General features: G+C 40.4%; 1 protein-coding gene across 1 annotated transcript in view; it reads right to left on the reverse strand.

The window, feature by feature from the left end:
* RALYL (RALY RNA binding protein like) overlaps positions 1–14,071 on the reverse strand; it is an 820,318-nt gene extending 806,247 nt beyond the window's left edge. Inside the window, exon 1 of the mRNA XM_040261147.1 lies at positions 13,043–14,071. The gene's annotated coding sequence lies outside the window, so the exon portion shown is untranslated. The remainder of the gene's footprint in view (positions 1–13,042) is intronic.
* Positions 14,072–22,492: the final 8,421 nt, after the last annotated feature.

The raw sequence follows: 22,492 nt of genomic DNA on the forward strand, positions 1-22,492 counted from the left end.
CTGATCTGGAGAGTGCTTGTCATGCTGTTAACCAGCCTCTTCCTCTCTCTCCCCTCTTCCCTCTTCTACTCTTTCCTTTTTCTGCTTTATTTTTCTTTTCTAGAACTGCATCTATGTCAGGAGAGGGGTCAGGAATAGTGAGGGAAGATACCGCAATTCTGGAAAAAAAAAGAAAAAAGACTGCAAACATGATGGAAAGAGCTCAGAAATTAAACAAACTATTCTCATGTTATTGGTTCACTAAACTGTTAATAAAGCTATATTGTTATCTATATGAAAGAGAAAAAAGCATAGGCATTTCTGAACTCATTTTACAGTTTTTATTGTATTTGAGAATGCAATAAGATATTTTTATTTGAAATGTTGAATAATCTCAACATATTCCAACACAAAATTCATTGCCCCAAACAATGGGCTCTATTTCAGGGCCTAATATGTGTATAAATACAGAGTTTCACACATTAATTTCTTCTGGCATCTACTTCTCCTCAAAAACCCATGATTCCTGTTATCTCCCCATTCTCTTTCCAGATGGCCCTCTCTAAACCTTTCTGTTGCTTCTCATCTCTTCCTGCTACACATTTCCCCTGCACACAGCTATATATTCCTGACTTTGGATAGCAATGTCAAGAAAGTGCTGTCAAAATCTCCCAACCCAGGGACCTTGCCAAGTCACTGAGAAGAGAGAGGCACTCCATTCCAAACCTTGCAAGTGTCTTAATGACCTAAATAACCATAACTAATCACGGCTACTCTTCTGAATTCTAATCATTCATGCATTGTCACTTTTCACGTGTGCCATTTCCTTCTCCGAGTAGATGGTCAGTTCATGAGGGTAGGTCCAACGTTTGGCCTTGTTTTTAATCCTCTTTAGTCTCTTAAAACACCCTGACTTAGATATGGTAGATTCCCAGTGAGCCTTGGCTAAATGAATGAACAAGTATTCAAAATCTCACTAATTATGCCTAGAGCTAAACACTACATGAAACTCTGAGAAGACAAGAATTGGAACATATATAGCAGCACAGTTCTAACCAAAAACACTGTGTGTTTTTAAATCTTCCCTACACAGGGAGCTGTTGTGTGTCTATGACAAAATGTCACTGATCTATCCACGTACACATCAAAGTATCTCTTTTCTTGTATGTTTTAAATAAGGCACAGGGGTGTAACTCAAATTGTTCTTTGCAACCTCCTGGACTGTAGCCCACCAGGGCTCCTCTGTCCATGGAATTCTCCAAGCAAGAATAGTGGAGTGGGCTGTCAAGTTTTGGAGCCAAAAAGGCTGGGGTTTCAGGTCTCTACTCAGCAATGTGACAGCGCTGAGACATCTGACAAGACGCTGTCTGATCCTCAGTTTCCTCCCGATATTGCTGTGTTACAAAGATGAGGCACAACAGGACTAAGCGTTCAGCCATCAGACTGGTCCAAGAGGGATGATCTAACAATGGAACCGAGACAGGAGCAGCTGCAGCCACTGGCCTGGCAATAGCAACAGCCGCAGTCTACCTACCTGCTGACTGGACTCCTCATTAAAAGCAGGAAAGTGTGAACCGGGTTCCAAAGTATAGTAACAGACAGACACTATGTAACGTTCTTTCCAACAGGAATCATTTGCTGCTTTGTTTAGAAAGCACTGAACTGTAGTGGCCTGTATTTATTTCTCTGGTTTTGATCAGGGACATCCTTATAACACTGAACTTTTGGCTGCGGTATCCATTTTTTTCTGCAACCATCTTTTGGTGGCAGAATTTATTTCTGTATTATCTAAAAATCTAATCAAACACAAACAAGATAAACACACACACACACACAATTTATCTACATCTCTCCTCAAAATGTTCCAAAAGACTAAAATCTCAGCAATCACAAAAGAAAACAGAAATTCCCTTATGGCATCATTTGATCATAAACCTCCAGGAATGTCACTGATCCTTTTAGCACACGCTTCAGTCCTCCTTTTCACTTTCTTCCCTGTCATCCCCTTATGAATTTTTTAAAAGCATTAAAAATTACCCCTTCAACACTCAGCTTCTTCTCACAACACTTCTCAACTTTTCACCCTCAGCAGCATCTGCCTCAGTTAACTGCATGCCTTCCAAAACTTTGAAACGTGTTCACTTCTTTTGACTCTGCTCCACTTTCACAACCTGGAAATACAACATTCTCCTCTGATCAAAACCATCCACCCTTACACCTGTTTCATCCTATTAGAACCAGGGGACCACCACTACTGGTCTACAGCTTGACCTTCAGGCTCTCTAATCTTCTCGGCCCTTGTCTCCTCATCTCCTTCCCCAGCCCAGATTTATGATCACTCTGACATGAAAGACACATGACATCAAGAAAGCACAGCTCTTTGTTTTGCATCACGCAGGCCTTGCTAGTATCCTTAAGGAAAACGTCACTGTTGGCTTGACCCATTCAGATGACTTTTTCTATTGCCAGAGAGAGTGGTGCAATTGTGCCAGCAAGTAACAGCAAAGTGTTAATTTTGCCAAGTTCCTCCTCATGGCTGTAGAGTCTTTTTATGGAGCTTCGGAATATTCTCTGCTACATTCCCTAAATTCTTACCCTCATGCTAGTTAATTTCAACCTACCACCTTGAGTATAGCTGAGGAAACTAATCATCAGATGGTAAGCTCCCTGCAGACAGGGACCTTAACTAGTCTTATTTACCACTGAGTCTCCATGCTCCAGGACAGGGCTGAATAAACAATGCGTTTAGGTAACTAACAAACTGATCCAATTCCCTTCCTTCTTCTAAGATGTGACCAGTCTTCCTGTGCTACCACTGATCATACCAACCTTCTTAGAACATCTTGAAATTTGCCCCTGAAAATTATTTCCACCCCCGCAATACCTCTCTCTCTTCTAGCTAAGGAGATTCCATTCTGGAAGAAATTAATATACATGCACGTTTCCTTTATTATAGCTTAAAAATACATCCTTTTTCCAACAATATTGTTGGTGTTGTTCAGGCACCAAGTAATATCCGACCCTTCACGACCCCATGGACAACAGCACGGCAAGCACACACACCAATAATATTACTCCCTTGAATAATATTTCATTTCTACAATTGATGCTGAACTAAATTTACTTCTTGTCTCATCTTCAAAGGCCCCAAGGGACATGAAATACAGATCAGGATTTCTGCTTCTATTTAACCCTAATATGCACATTTTTTTCTCAATGGTAACTAATAGACTTTTCAACACTTTTAATGAAAATATTCATAGTCTGAAAAAATAATACAATAAAACCTACATAGTCACTTTCTGGATTCAAAAATTATTAACAAATGATGTTTTACACACACACACAAACACACACACACATGCACACATATGCATTTTACCATGACTCATGAAATTAGGCCACAGACATCATGGCATTTATCCCTAAGTCATGTAGCATGCACCTCCTAATATCACCTATTAGCGAGCCCATGGGCAAATTTTCCCAATTCAATCCAGTTTTGATCTTCTGTGAAGTTAAAGCCGCTTAGTCATGTCCAACTCTTTGAGAACCCATAGAATATACAGTCCCTGGAATTCTCCAGGCCAGAATACTGGAGTGGGTAGCCTTTCCCTTCTCCAGGGGATCTTCCCAACCCAGGGACTGAACCCAGGTCTCCTGTACTGCAGACAGATTCTTTACTTGATCTTTTGCAGTCTTATGTTTAAAAAAAAACAACAATCAAATAAATCTCCAAAAACTGTATTCAGTTGTCTTTAGTCTCTTTTAGTCTAGAAAACTCTCCCCACAATGGCAATGTCTTTTGAAGAGACTACGCCACCTGTCTGGTATCTTCCATAAAAAGTACTACACCCTGTGAATTTGTGTGTTTCCTCATTCAATTTAACAGGTTTTACTTACTTACTTACTTACTTACTCACTCCTTGGAAGAAAAGTTATGACCAACCTAGATAGCATATTGAAAAGCAGAGACATTATTTTGCCAACTAAGGTCTGTCTAGTCAAGGCTATGGTTTTTCCTGTGGTCATGTATGGATGTGAGAGTTGGACTGTGAAGAAGGCTGAGTGCTGAAGAATTGATGCTTTTGAACTGTGGTGTCGGAGAAGACTCTTGAGAGTCCCTTGGAATGCAAGGAGATCCACCCAGTCCATTCTAAAGGAGATCAGCCCTGGGTGTTCTTTGGAAGGAATGATGCTAAAGCTGAAGCTCCAGTACTTTGGCAACCTCATGCGAAGAGTTGACTCATTGGAAAAGACTCTGATGCTGGGAGGGATTGGGGGCAGGAGGAGAAGGGGACGACAGAGGATGAGATGGCTGGATGGCGTCACTGACTCGATGGACGTTGAGTCCGAGTGAACTCTGGGAGTTGGTGATGGACAGGGAGGCCTGGCATGCTGGGATTCATGGGGTTGCAAAGAGTCGGACAAGACTGAGCGACTGAACTGAACTGAACTTTCCCTATATTTTTCTGTAAATTAGAAACTAAGTCTAAACAGGTTTTCTGCATCAAGAGGAGCCTCTATAATCAGAAGCCCAGAACCTCAAAAAGAGGAGCCCCTCTCTCCACAACTAGAGAAAGCCTGCATGTAGCAAGGAAGATCCCGAGAACAAAAAATTAACAAATAAGTAAAATACTTTTTTTAAGTAATCTTGAGTAGAAAGAGAACACATTATTCCTCAAAATATTTGTAACTAATGGTTTTAGCACCTGTTGATGATTTTTGCCTGAATCATTCATTTCACTGGGAGTTATAAACAGTAATTTTCTCATTCTACCATTTGCTAGACGTACTAACTTCCATATTTTGTAAAGAAGAGCTGTCTTTCATCAACTCCACAAGAGTTCCTCCTAAAAAGCAGGCTAACCATTTATTTCAATTTAATTATTGTCAGAATCATTTATTATTATTTTTAATTTAGACTATCACCATGGACTCATGGACTTTCTTCAATGTTGTACTGTCTGTTACAGTCACTCTTGTTGGAGGAGATCACTGAGGGCATTAATTATTGTCAGAATCGCTTTTTATTAATTTTTTTTAACTTACTACGACAACGGACCCATGGACTTTCTTCAATCGTGTACTGTCTGTCACAGTCACTCTTGTTGCAGGAGCTCACTGAGAGCATGTGACCTCTGGATGACCCCACAGTGGGGCCCAAACAGTCAGAGGCTTCCTGTCCCCTCTGCTGTCCTTGGGATGTACATTCAGCCCCTTCAGGCCTCAGTCTTGAGAGAGCCATGTGTTGCTGAGAATATCCTGACCGAAGGAGAGGTGACTGAACCCCATGAAGGCTTCTATACAGGGATCTCCCGCTTTGCTTTTACTAAAGACCTGCATTAGTACCTATTTTCACAAACTGAAACAAATCCAAAGACGGTTTTCATTTTATGCACAAAAGCAAGACGCGAAAACAGCACTCGTTATTTTGCATCAAGCCTTTACAGAAGCAGAACAGACCAGAGCAGAGGGGGTTCCATCGAGCTCCTTCCCCGGGAACCGCACTCGGCATCTCAGCAGTAAGCCCCTTCACTTGTGTCTAAGAGCATCTGTGCTTTATCCCAACTTATTTTGTGCAGCTGTTAGCAAGACGTGTCCTAGGGTGATTGCTTGTTCACATTACACCATTCAGTTTACAAAAGGTCTCGTGGCCATTCAGAGTAGGGGAGACCTGAACAAACTTTAAAGCTCCTGGTAGGTAGGTAGATGCAGAAGCTGACTTGCCTTGCAGCTGCCAAAGACATGCCCTGCACCTAAGTTGTCCTGATGATTAAAGCTGCCACCCACCAAGCTGGAGTGGTCTGCCTCTTTCTACAGTCTCTCCTTGCCCTCCTGGTCCAGGGGCCAATTTCTAATTTTGCCTGACATCGTGGCCTGCCAGGTGGCTCAGATGGCAAAGAATCTGACTGCAGTGCAGAACCCAGGTTTGATCCTTGAGTCAGGAGGATCCCCTGGAGAAGGGAATGGCAACTCACTCCACTATTCTTGCTTGGAGAACCCCATGGACAGAGGAGCTTGGTGGGTTACAGTCCGTGGGTTGCAAAGAGTCAGACAGGACTGAGCAACTCACATATTTTGGGAACCAACAACCACTGATGCTCAGATTTATTGGAATTTGGCAACTGAGAGGCCCTCAGGCTAGCTCCTGGTAACCATTACAATGAACACATCAGGCTTACACAACCTTATTTGTTTGCGGGCACTTCCTCACTTCCCAGAACAAGGAGAGAAGTCGGGCTCATCCGGTACTTTTTCTGCCTAGACTTAGAACCGGCCAAGTTTCCAAATGGTTTGGGCCCCTTGAATGGGAAACGGTGTTTAGAAACCATGATTTCTGCACTGAGTGTGTTCACTGCTTCTGGACACACTGCTTGGAAGTCTTTTAAGGAGCCAGCTAGTAAACCTACTTTAAAAGCATGTGTGATAGATTTCAATATCTGACAGCTTAGACCCCTCTTTACCTTTCTTTTCCTGAGTTATCCTAGCTACTCTCGCTTTTAAAAGGTTCCTCTATATGTAATTTAAAATCAATTTACCTAGTTGCAGATAACCTTCTTACCGATCTTCCTGTTCAGTCATGTTACATTTTCAAATGCACACACACACACACACACACACACAAGAATGTGACTCACACAATCTTGGGAACTGACCTCCTGATGCGGTAAGGCACACCATATCCAGAATCATGGAAAGCTTTCTCACTTAAGTCTAATATGTATCATTCACTGAGTTTCTTCTTAAAAGTAATGGATTTTAATAATAGGATCAAGGGCCTCTTTCACAGGTCTTACCTTCCTTCAAGCAAATTCCTTAACATCCACTCAGGAAAACACAGGTGTTTCCCAAATGTTTGCCTCCTAAAATGTTAATGTCAATAATCTTGTAACATCTTTTTCTAGCTTTCAGTATATTTTCCAGCTCTAGAACTGAATTTCAATCGCACATCAAGTCATTTTATCCAGGTTAATACTGGAACTTCATAGTAGTGATATGTCCAAAACTGAACCATTCTCCCACCTCCAAGCAAATCAGGGCCCCTTCTAGATATTCCTATTTTCTCCTGCTTTGCTTCATGCTCCAGGTTTTGAAGGTATCCAGATTTTAAAACTCAGAAGCAGCTTTTGTTAGTTCCCACACCTTGGCCTCCAAACCCAGTGTGTACATGTGTTGACTGATCGACTTTGAAATCCATTTCATGGTGTTCACTCACACTGCCTCCACTATAGTTTATGGTTCCCATTCTCTACTGAAAAATATTCACTTTTTTCAAGCTCCAAGGAGATTGTTTAATGACAGAATCCTTTTTCACACCTCTGAAGAGGCAATTAAAAACAGCACCCTAAAATAACATCTTGCAGTTGTATGCGTTTTATGTTATTAACAAACAGATAAAGTGAGCTTGAGAAATGTCACACTCAAATGTGTGTCACAGTGAAATTCTGAGGTGGAGATGATGTTGAGCGTGAGATGTTGGTAGACAGAAGAGATGTCTATATTTATAGATTGGCTGTGTTGTGAAGGAATCAGCTCTTCAGTTTCCCTGTGTAAAAGAATAATCTTCCACATCACACCACAAAAGCTTCAAGAGGAGAGACTACATTTGGGGCTAAATATTTGCAGAGTGCTTTGCCCACAACCTCGGCAAAAGCACTGTGGACACAGGGCCATCTATTTGGTCCTGACCACAGGGTGTGGCTGCCTTCCACCAATGTCCACGGACGGGGTCTCTTCAAAATCCCCAGGGTCCTGTTGACCTGTGTGATGCCTGGTCACTTGAAGACCCTTTCAGCACCAGTAAGAGTCTTTCTGTAAATGGTGCCATTTCTGGGATTGCTGGCTGCAGCACTCAGTAGTGAAAACGCACCAAAATACACCCATCTAAGATAACGGACCAAGAACGCGCACACAGTGGCTGTTTTGCATTGAGTAAAAGAAACAGACAAAGAGAATTCCATCTTCACAAGCGGAGCATTCCTGTACAGAAGGAGGGCCGCGGAGTGTTAATTCAGACATTCCTACCATTTGTCCCTTTACTCCCTATGGAGACTCGAGCACATTCCGTCTCTCCAAGCCTCAGTTTCCCCCAAAATATAGAATAATGATGCTATCACCTACTCATGGAAAGGAAGGACACCTCAGGAAGTGTTAGCCCTATTTTTCTTTCCCTTTCCTCTTGATTTAATGAAAAATAGCCTTTCCCTACTCCAGCCTGTTAAGTTTCCAAAGTGACTCAAAAATATGTTGTTCCTGTTATAATTTAGCATATGGCTATCAAAATGTGTATAAATATTTTGTCTAAATACATGGATGATGTAGGAACACAATTAATTTCCACTGTTAAAATTTAGACAACATATTCAACTACTTTCTTCCAAGCAAGGTAGAGAAACAGGTGCGTCAGGTGTGATTTTATGAAACACACTGATGCAAGTAAAGCCTCCAGTTTCTCTTAAGAATGAAGGTGCATAGCGATGTATTTTATTTTATTGCACCTTTCAGAAAAGCTGGGTCGGGGTCCCAGGATTTCTGCTATAATTCTCTTCTCCATTTAGATTTCTACATGGCCCAAAAAATAAATCTTGCAGTAATGACCCCAGCTTCACAGGCTCCAAAGACAGTCCGGAAGACATTTATGCTAAATGACCTGAAGTTCTCCTACTACCCTGTCTCTGTCTAGGAAGGAAAAGAAAAGGCAATCAATAACTCTGTGTTTGCCAGAATGAAGTCCCAGACTAACTGCATCATCAGAGAAAGACTTTTAATTTTATGGGAGAATTAGAAAAGCACAAAATCCATTTCCCACAATGTCAGCGTGCTTTTTAACGTGAGTCTAACACAACAAACAATGAATGCCCCCCAATATTTCCTGGAAAATCTAAAAAGCTTCAGGAAGAAGCAAGACTACCAAAAGCGGGCAGCAGGGGTTACATGTACACATTCTACCTGCCAAAATTTAATAATAAAAAAAAGAGTGATGAAATATGTAACTAGTTTTTGGTACTTTCAAATGTCAAATTATTACTTACATTTTCTTCAATAATTCTTGTCCTCAAAATCACGTCGCAGTAAAACTAACTGTCCTTGTTGTCACTAATATGAAAGTTTGTTAGCCCACTGTCTGTACGTGAAATTTATTAAAAAGTCATACTGAATTATGAAAATGGGATTTTAAAGGTATTTGTGCATGTCACTAGAAGTAGCAAATAATAATGAAACAATAAGAAAACAATAACAACCTCAGACCAGTAACGATTTTTTTAAATTAGATTTTAATTTCTTTCCAGAGCTCCATAGACAGCTTGAAGAACACACTTCATCATTACCTTGGTTTCTTATACACAAAAGAGAATGTTCTTAGTGACAATGTGATAAAAGTAAAGAAAACAGCTGTTATTTCTTTTAAGGCACAGCTAATTACATTTAAAAAATAAAATTTTCAAAAGTCAGAGAGGAGAAAAAATTAAATTGCAAGCAAATATTTCCTTTTTAGCATGCAAACCGTTCTGAACACCGACTTCACGTCTCTTCTACTTCCAGTGTAGTATTTGGTGTGATGCGCTGCATAATTAGTTGCTTACAGTATCGGTAAACAGCGAGCAAAGCATGACCGCACTCCTACTCCAGTCAAATGCTTTCAGACATAGGGAGCTTCTCCACATTCTTCTCACTAGCTTCTTTTTTAAAAAGCTGCTTTAAAACCATTCTACTTAAGAAACAGTTATCCACATAGCACGTGGTTGTTCTAGGTAGGAAAATATAATTTTTTTGTATGTCAGACGTAGTACATTATTTTTGTATCCCCTTATTTTCACCTTCTGATGGCATCATCGGTTTGCACAAGTTTGGTAGCTCTTTTAACCACTAACCTTTCATTACCATTAGAAAAAATAAACTATCTTTTTTTTTAAAGCAATATATCTTTTGTAGTTAAAAGAGTGCCTTTATAAATACATGTTTGAAACCTTTGCCCCTTATATATACCAGCATCACAGCGTGGCTGCTTCATCCACACTAAGAAAAATAGTGTGTTCCTTGCTAGCTTATAATCATGTAGGAAAAAAATATGAAACAATTAAACGTCTATTTTTTATGATTAAACATTTCTTCATTTAAAGATTCTTGGACAGACCACACACTCAAGACAGAACTCCAACTAGGGTTTTCTTTCTCTACAATGTTCAAGAGTGGGACACATAAATGCCCCAATGTAAAGTAAATGCAGTAATCCAGGATTTTCACAATGTCCAAATTTTGGCATGCCCTAGAACCTAGAAGAGTTCTAGCAAATGTGGAAGGCTGCTTTAAATGTGCGATTTATTTATTTGTCACATTCAGGTAATAAAATACTTAAAGTCAGTTAGCAGTCCAGTAGCCACTTCAAACGTATGTGTCTTCTTTCCCTTATTCTCTACCTTCACTCCAAACCCTCTTTCTTGCAGCAAAATATTTATTTTGCTGTCAGTAAGCAGTTAAAAGTAATCTGCATGATTAAGTTAATCAGAATCAAAGTGGGTTGCTTGCTGCTGGGATGACCCAGAGGGATGGTATGGGGAGGCAGGTGGGAGGGGGCTTCAGGATTGGGAACACGTGTACGCCCGTGGCTGATTCATGTTGATGTATGGCAAAACCAATACAATATTGTAAAGTAAAAAAAAATTAAAAATAAAAATAATAAAAATAAAAGACAGTGAAAAATAATTTCTTCCCACAGTGAAAAATAATTTCAATAATAAAAGTTAAATACTAATCCTAAAAAAAGAATATTATTTTTCCATGAGAAACCAGTAGGCGGTGCTAAATCTTGGAAGCCATATTCAAAGATTTTAAACCAAAACACAGAGTTGTAGAATCCCCAGCATAATTTATGGAGGAGGAAATTTCAAAATTTCAACGTAATAGAAATTTAACATAAGTATGTCGTATAATGAACAAGCAGTATTTAATGAAAAGCTAATATGACTAAAGGCTCTTAGCATGATCTTTATTTACAGAATTCAAAGCACAACTACATATCTGTTCTCACTTGAAACCTTATGAATATCTTCCATCCCATTAGGGTTTCAGTCTCATTTGGAAATATCACACAGTGTGGTCTGCATTCTGTTCCAGCCTTAGATACAATTACCCCACCTTAGGGCAGCCAAGTGATCCTCTTAATGAAAATTATGGTTTGATTACTCAAGCTTTTTTTCTCATTCACTGTTTCTCTCTTCTAAAGGAACTAGATGACATACAGTGCACGCAACCTACAAAGAAATGTCACACACATGCATTGTCTTGCATTTTTACATAAATGAGCATTTCTACTTACATAATACATGATGATGATGAAAGTGATTTTAAAAACACAGAATGTTGCAAGTGGCATTGTAAATGATTTGCTCCCTGTTTAAACCACATGAAAGACTATATTTTAGTAGCATGCTTACCACAACCAAAAAAATCAAAACTTAAAGCTTTATTACATATATATTTGTGTCAAATCTTAGAACTATGCCTTTCAGAATATCAAGTCTGGAGATCCACACACAGGACATAAACTACCTTCCTTATATAAATGCAACAGGACTTTCTTAACAGAGAAAAGCTACCCTGCATACAAGAGTAACACATTGCTACATTCAAAGATCTCTGAAATGGGACAATGAATTGTGAATTTTAAAAAATACATAGCTTTCTAGATATTACGACAATTTTTAACCTGCTACAGATAAATGATGACTTGCCCTCCTCCGTCACCACAAAGAGTAAAGAAACACAGGCATAAAACTTCATTCCACAAACTGAGCTTAGAGACTTAAATATTTGCTTGAAAAAAGCCACATCGCATGTTATTAACATGTCTGTTACGGGCTCTTCTGTATGTTGGGTTTAGTTTTTATGCCTATAGATAACCTAGAAGAAAACTATCTGAGAAGTAAATTATTCCACTCGCCTTATATTTATTAACAGAATCCAAGCTCTACACTCCGGAATCAAATCATTTAAATAATGGCCTCCAGAATTTAAGATTTAAAGTAGAACACAAAATTTGTTTGGGCAGCAAGTTTTCCAACAGATTCTGTCACTGTGTTAAGTACAGAGAAAGCTTTTTATTAGCAACCGTGGTACATCTCCAAGAGTAGTATTAGATTACCCCGGGAACCGAACACGACGACCATGAAATATAAACTCCAGAGAACACACTCAACGCTGAGTGCTGTGCAACGCCACCAACACAACGGAACCTATCGCTACCATCACAAACCCCAAGCCCTGCCCTGCGCCAGGCTCTCAGGGGAAACCCGTTGCGACCACCATCAGGTGGTTAAAAAGAGAGACAATACATTGTCCCTTTAACACTCCGTCCTATGGGTGTAGCCTCATTCATGCAAACTGGCGCGTTCATCCACAACACGACACCCAAGTGCCCATCACGGAAAGTAGCGATCTCCTCCACCTTGGAAGACGCCAGGCACTTAACCCCAGAGCAACAAACCCCACGGGGAAAGAAGGGCTCCGAAGACACCACCGCGGAAGAAAGCAGACGGGCAAAACAGGCCGGGGGAAACCGAGTGCGTTGTTGACTCAGGGCAGAGGAGCAGCGGGCGCCGCGCCAGCGGGAGCCGCCCCCGGGATCCGGAGAGGTCGGGGCCCGGGCCCTCGGCCAGAAGCCGGCGCCTCCGGAGGACGCGGCCCGGCAGCCGCTGCCCGCGGTCTCCCGGGCGCCCCCGGCCCGGCTCGCGCCCGCGCCCCGCGCCCCTCCGGCTCCCAAGTGGCCCTCAGAGAACTTACCCGGCCGCCCGGCGCCGCCCGGGGCGCAGACGCCTCCCGCCGACCGAGGGGCGGCGTTTCACGCTCATTCAGAAGCAGCCCAGGCCCGGCACGGACCCCGGGCTTCCCCCGGCTCCCGGCGCGGCTTCCCCGCCGCGGGCTCGGACGCTGCCCGGGGCCGCGAGCGCGCACACACGCGCACACACGAGCGCACACATGAGCGCACACACACACACGTTCCTTTGCCAGGACCAGAGTTGCCATTGCAAACCCGGGAAACGCCTCCAAAGGGACCAAGTACCTGCTCTGTGCGAGCTGCTCAGCTGTTCACTTCATCTTCCGTTGACAAGGAAACCAAACCGCACTTCATTTTTTTTTTTTCCAGAAAAACCTTCCACTGCCATCATTTGAAAATGGATTTACAGGGAGGGGAGAGGGAGGAAGAAGGGATAATATAGATATAGATATCAGGATATCTTTCATAAAATGATCTTGGGTTTTTTTTTTAAAAAAAGGAAGATGTGCAAAAGTCACACTTAATTTAAAGGAGGAAAAAAAAGTATTTGCTTAAAAATAATCCCAGGAACAAGCTGCAAGAAAAGTTTCATGTTATCAATGGGTATCAAAAACAAGTAGGGGAAAAAAAACAAAAACAAAAACAAAAACGAATTTGTTCTCCCCGGCTTCCAAAAAAGAGCACACACACACAAAAATTTAAGAAAATTCATGTCTTTGCTCAGTGGTTTGTATTCGTATAGCAAAACCACAAACTTGTGAACACTGCCGCAAGATCCCACCCATACAAAAATCGTATCAGAAAAAGAGTATGCAAAAAAAAAAAGAGTTAGAAACATGATTTTTTATTTTTACAAAGGGGGGAAAAATAGGCACCATACTTCACATCTCTTTTTCCTTCAAACCAGTTGCACATTTTGCTGGACTTGGGAGTCGCTCCTCGCGGGCACGGTCGCCGCGGACTCCCAGACGCAGCGCCTCGTCTACAGAACCGTCGCATGCTAGAAAAACTTGGATTCAGGAAAAGGCTCAAAACCATGCTCCTCCAGCTTTCCCAAATGCAAACAATAATCAAAGAAGTGGAGAAAAAAAAAAAAGAAGAAGAAGAAAAAACAAAAAAACAAAAGCAAAGGGGGGACAAAAATAAAAATAAAAAAGAAGAAGAAGAGGACAAGAATGCCACTGAGAAGGTACTCACCGAGCGGGAGTAAAATGTTGGAATAAAAATGAGATTTAGGATAAAATACAGTATGGCGGTGGAAGAAGGACTGAAGCGCGTGTTTCTCTGTCTCTGCCTCGGGCACTGACACGTGACTCGGAGCCGGGCTGACTCGCAGGCACGGCCGGGGGGGACCCGGGCTGCCAAGTGGGGGGGCCCGCCGAGCCCCACTCCGGCGGCGGCGGCGGCGGCGGCTGGGAGCGCGGAGCCCGGCGCCCGCGAGCGGCAGCTCCCGGCGAGGCGGCTCCGCTGTGAGCCCGGACCGGCAGGTGCGGCTCACGCGGGCGCTGGGCACACGCACACGCACACGCAGGGCGGGCGAGAGGGGGCGCCGCGCGGGGCGGCCGCGGCTAGCGAGGCCCGGGCACCGCCGCCCGCGGCGGGGAGCGCGCGCCCTGGGGCAGCTGGGGGTCGCCGATCGCACGCCGCGGAGGAAGCCACCAACTTGCCGCCCACCTCCAACTTGTTGTCGCTCGCCACTTCCCCCTGTTCGCCTCTTGTTTTCCACGCCAGGGTGGTCACCTGCGGACAGAGGCCAACCCTCTCTCTCCAGAAGTTTCACTGTGAACGCGCGATCGAACGCACCCACTGCGCCCCCCTCCCCGTGCCCCTCGATTTCTCGCCCGATCCCTCCCCAGCGGCCCTCGCCTCCGGTTCCCCACCCGCCGCCCGGATCCGCGCGCCCCCCTCGCGGATCTCGGGGAGCCTGGCTCGGCGCGCTACCGGGGGGCGTTGTCAGGGGCCTTGACTGCCAGCAGCGCGCAGGGCATCTCTCCGACCCGGCATGCGGGCAGTTGGAAAGACAAAACGAAATCTCCGCGTTAGACTGCCGGGCCCCGGGTTTCTTCCCGCGGGCGGGGGTCCTGGTCGTCCGTTAGCACGGGGACCGGGCATGGTCGGCCTCGTAGCGCGCGCGCGCGCCTCCCGGCGCCCGGGGGAGGTCCTGCCCGGAGGCAGAGGCCCCGGCTCGACTCCTGCCCAAGTTGCGGGCCGGAGCTGGAAGTCCCAGGGGCGGCGCGCGGGAGAGCGGAGAGCCCGGGTCACGGGTCCCCGGGAAGGGGGGGGAGGTCTCGGCGGAGAGAGGACCTGGAGGTGGCGGCGCACCCCGCCGGAGCCCAGGTGGCCGAGCCGTGGATCGTGAAGGTGAGGGCGACGCGGGGATTTCTCCACCTGCTCCTGGCTTTAGGAAGCCTGTCGCCTGAACAAAGATCCCATCGGCCAATCTCTGGATGCACTGAGCATCTGCTCTTGCTGCCTGTTCAAGAATCAGTTTTCTGGGCACGGGAAGACATCTATTTTTTTTTTCCTTCATATTTGTGCACTAGTAATATCAGGACCGTTCCCCCGTGCTGCTTTGGATCTGGGTTGTGTGGCATTAATCGGCACCACTCTGTTTGAGAAGGAGCAATTAAGGCACTTCTGCAGTTCACAGATCGCTGCCCCTGATCTGTATCTCGGTGCTTCCAGTGTTGACGGTTCAGATAAAACGCCTCCATCGGAGATAATCTAACCTGGACAGTTCCGAAAATTAAGTACACATCTAGGACAGAGAGCTTCAGCAGCAAAAAATATTCCTCAAGCATTCTGGTTCAGAATTCATTGGCCAAATGAAGTATGAAGCCACGATTTCAAAAAAGAAACAAAATAACCACTAAGATATCATTAAATATTTATTTTGATGAGTTGCCAACTCTACCCCGACTTATTATCCCTACTTTAAAGTGAGAGTTGCTGATTAGAAATACTGACTAAGAAAGATGAATCCTTCAAAGTGGACCTGGTAGTTTTGGAAGCTCTGTTAAGTTATATTCTGAAATGGCAGGATTTTAAGCTGGATCTGTAGAACAAACACTGTGTTTTCATGTGCAAAATACACTGGGCTTCTTTAAAAAAAAAAAAAAAAGATCTCTCCAAATGTGGTCTTTTTTTTCTCAGAGTCATGAATTAGTTCTTTTCTGACATTAAGCCCTTAATTTGCTAAATTTTCCAAAATTTTCCTCCCATTTCAAAAAATACCTGATTCTAATAATTTAATAAGAAAATATTCTTTTAATACACGTTTTTCAGTGTTCAGATGTGAGAAACTCCACTTTAAAAATGAGTTTTGAACCCTTAAACTAGGTTGGGCAGTGCCTAGGTTTTAAAAAGTTATTCAAGAAGAACTTTGAAAAACAAGCTGTTTAGAATTACACTGCAGTAATGGCCGTCAGCCAATCACAGTGATTGTCAGACTTTTATTATTCAATAAAATGACTCCCTTTTATGTTAAATGCAGTTCTGCTGAAGAAAAAGCAAGACATCAATATCCTCTCTGCTTTTTTCCATTTACTTATGTAATTTCAGTAAGGTGTTCAAAATATTCCATTTATTTCCAGCATGCCATTTTCTTTTTTTTTAAGTTGTATCATCAAAAATAAAATTAGACCAAGAGAACTAGTATTCACTGAACAAAGCCTCTCATTTAGTTCTTCCTACTGCTGTATGACATTTATACTGTTATACTCATTTTACAGATTAGGAAAATAAAGTCAGAGGATATAAGAAATTTGTCAAGCATTCCATTGTTAGTATTACAGGTGGAACTGGACCAAACTTTTATCTAGTTTTCTAGGTAGAATAAAATATTTCCAAAAAATACATGGGATAGACTAAATATTTTCAAATACTGCTGCTGATGCCAATTAATAAAGATATGATATTCTAAATTAAGTAAGTAGATCTAAAATAAATATGTGGGAATTGATTTGGCTATATTATCACCCACATATTTTCATTCACTTTTCTGATTTCATAAGACAGATGGAGAAGGAAATAAATCTTCAAAAGCAGAGATGAAGGGGTTAAGTTTTTTTCTTTAGCAGAAATCTGTAGAAGCAAAAGTGGTCATGTATATCCTGGTCACATCTTCAGGAGTTAATGATAGAAACTTCTTAAAGCAAAGTTGCAATTGTGAACTGTGAACTTTTATTAATATATCTATTCTGAAACAAGTTATGAAAGAATCATAATTGAAAAGTATACTATAAAGTATATGAAGTTTGTAATAAGACACACAAATGATGGTTAGGAAAAATCTATTTTGAAGTCTATGCTACATAATCTCAATGTTTTTCCCATTAGAAAATATTGAAATACGTGAATCATATGTGCACACATATATTTGACAAATGAATATATACTTAAAAATTACGTGCTACAGTATCTTGGATTTCATGTACACTTTCACAGCCAGCACCCTCAAGTCATTTGCTTCTGTTTTGCTTGATAATTTCTTCACAGCAGTGATTTTCATTTTTCATTCATTTTACTTTTTTTCCGATTATATGTGCAATATCTGCCTATCAGCATACTTCCCTTATGCTTCTCTTTCAAGTTTAGATGGTCTCTTTTACTTTTTCCCAAACTTCTACTGGAGGAACTGCAAATGCCAAAACTTGTCAAATAATTTTCATCAAAGTCATAAAAAGATATGAAAATAAATAGTAACAATACAACATGGCACACGTGCAATAAGGGAGAAAGAACTATCAAAGTTTCTGTATAATATTTAAAAGATATTTTACTCTTCACATATTTTGTAGAATTCAAAAAATCCGATATGTAGAATGAAGTACATATAAAATTCTCTTATGATTTGTGTACGTTCATAATTATTTCCATATAAATTTAATAAAATGTGTATATTTCTAAGAAGATTAAAACACATTAAGGTGACTATTAATACTCTCATTTTGAATGTGTTTATTTTGCATTAACTAGATTGAGTGTAGTTCTGTGATAAAGTGACGTCAAGTGGGTACACAAAAAAGCCCTGATAAGTCTCCTGATAAACACGCTTTCGACAAAGAGAGGAAACAGAGCCGTAGATGACATGTTCAGTGTTCTGCACCATTTATTATTATTCATCGATTGCTAATGTGTCAATCATCCATTCTAAAGAGGGTATAAATTATGTCAGTTTTTAAATTTAGATGCCACGGGTTTATCCACAGTATCACTTCATATCCCAAGAGTTAAAGGTGAAAACGTGACAATCCTAAGGTCAGAAACGGGCCTCTGAAAGGTCAAAGATGTTGTCGGGTTTAAAACAATCTCTTCTGCATTAACATAATATAAAGTAATAGAGAGCCTGAAAGGGACAGACAAGGAGAAATTATGCAAAACAAAGCAAAACGCAAGTGAAAAATATAAAAGGAAAATACAATACGTGCTAGTTAATAACTGCTTGCTCTGTTTTAGCTGCTTGCCAAATGTACTGTCATAAAATCTTCGTAATTAGAAACTGAGATTCTAAGACTCTGCTCAGGGACACAGGAATGAAAAAAAATTTTTAAAAAGGAACAGAAGAGCTTTCCTATCTAGTGAGAGAGCTAAGGGCCTTGCAATGGGGAAATAGCTTTAATGACACAATACCCTCACTACAGCGAAGAAACTGAGAAAACGATAGTGGAGGGCGCTAGTGGAGGAGAGTGAATCCTGGGCAGAAAGAAGGGCGGGAGGGATGAGCAGAAGCAAAGGAAGGAGGGAACAAGGGCGGAGGAGAGGGGGAGGGAGGGAGGAAGGGAAGGTGTGCGGCGGGAGCAGCCGGCTGGCGGAACTGGAAAATCTTCCCCCAGACAGGCAACGTGAGAAATAAGACGAGTGCACGCGGTGGACTGACTTGGGTCGCAGGGAGGAGGCCTGAAAGACATGTGACCGTGAGCGTTAGAGAAATACTGCAAACTTTGCAACATGTTTCTTTGGTGAAGCTGAATGTTGCTTGAAAACTCTAGAAAACAATCTTGCTGAGGTTAACGAAACTGTATACCAGCGGAAGTAACATTTTAAGAGAAAGAACACCAGAAAGAGCTAGTTCAAAAATCAAGAAATTGATTTATCCTATGACCCAGACTGGCAACAGAAGTCAGTATGGTTTTACTGGAAAAACAATTCTGCCTAAGGAGAAGAATCCTGAAGATGTATGAGGGAAAATGTGCATTTTACTGTGTCCACAAAGATTTCAAATTGAAAAGTATGAAGTAACTCCTTTATGTACAGTGATATAGTTGCATAGTTAAAGGTATGATTCTCCCATTGATTTTTTTAAAATCTGTGTTTACTTGTAAGTTTTAAAACATGGGGCTTGGAGATGATCTGCTTTTAAGTATCAGTATTAATTTAATTAAACTCTCAACTTTTTTTTTTTTTTTCTTTAAGGTAAGGGTTGTTCATTTGCTGTTCGTTTAACGATTATAGCATTCAAGAGATGAACGCATGAGATTACTTTCCTATTATTAACCAACTCCTGTCAAGAGGCACTTTTAATTTCCATGAAATTTAGTTATTTACTTCTATTAATATAAAGCTTACATTTTAAAACAAAATTTTTCTAGAAATGAGATTGAGTTTTCACAAGCCAGATAAGTACAGTAAAATAGTTTTATGTTGTTAAATTCTGTAACAATATACACTCTAAGCCTCTTACTCCAGAATTGGACCCTTAAATAATCAATATTTGCTCATGTACATGTTTTGTACGAACAAATGTGTGAATAGGCATTTGGTTAAAAAGTGATTACAGGAGATAATTAAATCTCATTTGTGACGTGTAGTTTTGTATTTTCCAAATTCCCATTTTGGTCACATTGAAATAATAAAGAGGTTGTTTTTATGTAAATGTTATGTTTTATATTCTTAATTTCCTCTGATATTTTCTATTCTCTTTTGTCTGTCTCAGAACTCTTATATCTTCCTATATATAGTGTATGTGCGGAAGGGGTAGGACGTGGCAATGCAATAATTCCTTGACCTTTACTTTTACTTAATTAATAGAAATATTTGGTAGTACTAGCTAATCTGCTAGTAGACATTTAGCTAAAAATGATTTTAGAGAGCAATTATGCATGATATGTATACGTCTGCATTCCCCAGATTCCTTTTTTCCCCCTGCAGATAGCTCCCTCCTCAGTGTGGAGAGGGGTCAAGCATGTTAAGATCTGAAAAGATACAGCCTTTGGCTTTTTGCCTTCTGGGTAGTAAATTATTTGTTATTTTATTCATCTAAAGCTCCAGAGCAAAGAATAACAAGGATCAAACACAGACTTTCTATATAAAAGTATAATGAACTACTAGTCAGCCACTGGGCAAAATATGAATATTTCAAACTACAAATTTATAAATACTTATAAATTCCAGCTAAGCTTCACATCGCAGGAAAATAGTGTACCATTTATTATAAGTAGTCACATGTTCCTGCATGAGTGCCAATTTCAGATGCATTTATCTTTACAAATTACAAAAAAAAATCAAACATGGGGCTTTTCTCTGTTGTCACATAGAGAACTGGAAAAGATTTCATTAAAATTTTATACACATCATTTTTTTTTGCTTGTTTTCAAGAAGAATTGGTAACTGAAAACCTTAAAGAGCATGTTTTATTACTAGTGTCTAAATCAACTATGTTCAAAGCCCAGGAAGTAATAAAAATGGATAAATTCCAGACAAAATTTAATATTTAAACTTGATACTTATTTTTTTTACAAATAAAGGTAATCTGTAATTTTTGTCACTTGTACAGTCATAGATATAACCTATTTTAAAGCTTAGCAGAAGAAATCAGAAAAATATTCTTCAGCTATTTACTGAAGACACAATTAATTTAACAGGCTATTATCGAAGTATTATAGTACACTAAATGAAAATTTACAAAGAGAAAACAAATATAGCCAATTAAAATTTATATTCTCCACAAAGAACACATTCCTTTTTGCAGAGGAAGAGAGATTTGGTTGATAAAATTTTGTGAAAAATAATACATCTTCTCATTTTCTTCTGTCAGCCTGTTCTGTCGCTTGATGTTCCTAAAGTTGAGTATAATTACCAAGAAAGCTAGAGTCTCCACTGTTCAGGATAAGGACATTTATTAGAATCCTGAAACATAATATCTCATAATTATATGCTAATTTAAATGTTATTTACAATGTATTTTTCTCATCAACAACAAAATCCAGTGACTATGACAATGAATTGGCAAGTATAATAATATTTAAGTAGATAACAGATCAGAGAGGTAGATTATACTATTAAAACTACAAGCTATATACAATTTAAATAATAATTATAAAGACCTTCCTTTGTTAACAGGAAATAAATTTATTCTGTGTTAGAGAAATGCTCCTTTGGCAGCCTAAAGCATGTGAATATTTTCAGTTATCCAATATGCAAAATTACTTCTTAACCTTTTCAATCAACGTTAGGGATGGGTAATGGGGAAAAACTGATGGAATAATCTTGAGCTAAGACTTTGTTAATGTGACTCTGAAAATGTACTCAAAGAAATGTGTGTTTCAGTTCACTTATCCCAGAGGCACTTGCAATATTGGCCATACAAGACTTTCATAAATTCAGTCTTGGATTTCTTTATTCGAGTCTCAGAGTTAACTAAGATAAAACCAAAGTTGTCACATAAAGATTCTCAAATTAGATTAAAATACTTAAATTCCATAAAATATTTGTTTATTGATCCTATTTCATTTTTTTCAGTTGGTTAAGAAGCATGATTTTGCTTAATAAAACAAATTATCTTCAAAAGTTGCAGAGCAACCAATCTACTAGGCACTTGGCAACTGTTAGTTTCTTTAACAAGGGATTACACATCTCTCTGAACCTTTGATATTTCTGACCGATCAAGGAAACACAAAAATTCACCAGAAGGATTAACTTTATTTAATGCTGAGACCTTAAAGGATTTTATTTCTTATTGCTTCGTAATGACTCTCTTATAATAAATATAGAATTATTTTCAGATAAATATTTTATATTATCCTTGTGTCAAAATTAAGGGCCTAACATTAAATCTCACCTCAGTGAAAGCATTTCTGCAGGATTCTGTTTTCTGTGCTATAATCACACGGTGTTAGGTTTTTGAGAATGTGGAGTCCTGGACAGTTAATGTTTTCCCGACACATTCTTAAATATCAGATTTTCAGGCAAGCTTTTCCCAAGTACTGGATCATAGTCAAATCATGGTTGAATTCTTTGACAAGTGCCTGAAGTACTGATAGAAGGTATTGCTGAATAGATATCCATATGCTTTAGATAACAGGCATTCAGGTGGCAAAAATTATATTCTCTGTGAGAATATAGGGCTTGGTATGTATATTTCACTCAGGTGGAGAAGCAGGCCACTTCTCCAAAGGGATGTGATGAAGGACAGATTCCCATAGATAGGTACACATTTTTGCTTTTAAAACAGCTCTGGGCAATTTGGCACCAAATCCTATGAAGATGCATAATCCTGCCAAGAAGAAAAAACAAAAGAAAAAAAGAGCAACAAGGGCCTAAACCTTTTTAAAGACAATTATTTCAAAGTGCAGCCCAAATGAAAAACAGCTCTGATATTGAACAGATCTACATTTTGGGGAATCTGGCAGGACTTTGAGCTTAAAAGCATTCCCGGAAGTATCCACGTCCATGTCCATGTGTCTATTGAATGAAATTACTTACCATTATCCTTTAAACAATGCAGGATGCTTGTTC

The sequence above is a fragment of the Oryx dammah genome, unplaced genomic scaffold, assembly GCF_014754425.2.
Source record: "Oryx dammah isolate SB20612 unplaced genomic scaffold, SCBI_Odam_1.1 HiC_scaffold_19, whole genome shotgun sequence".
In the NCBI taxonomy this organism is placed as follows: domain Eukaryota; kingdom Metazoa; phylum Chordata; class Mammalia; order Artiodactyla; family Bovidae; genus Oryx; species Oryx dammah.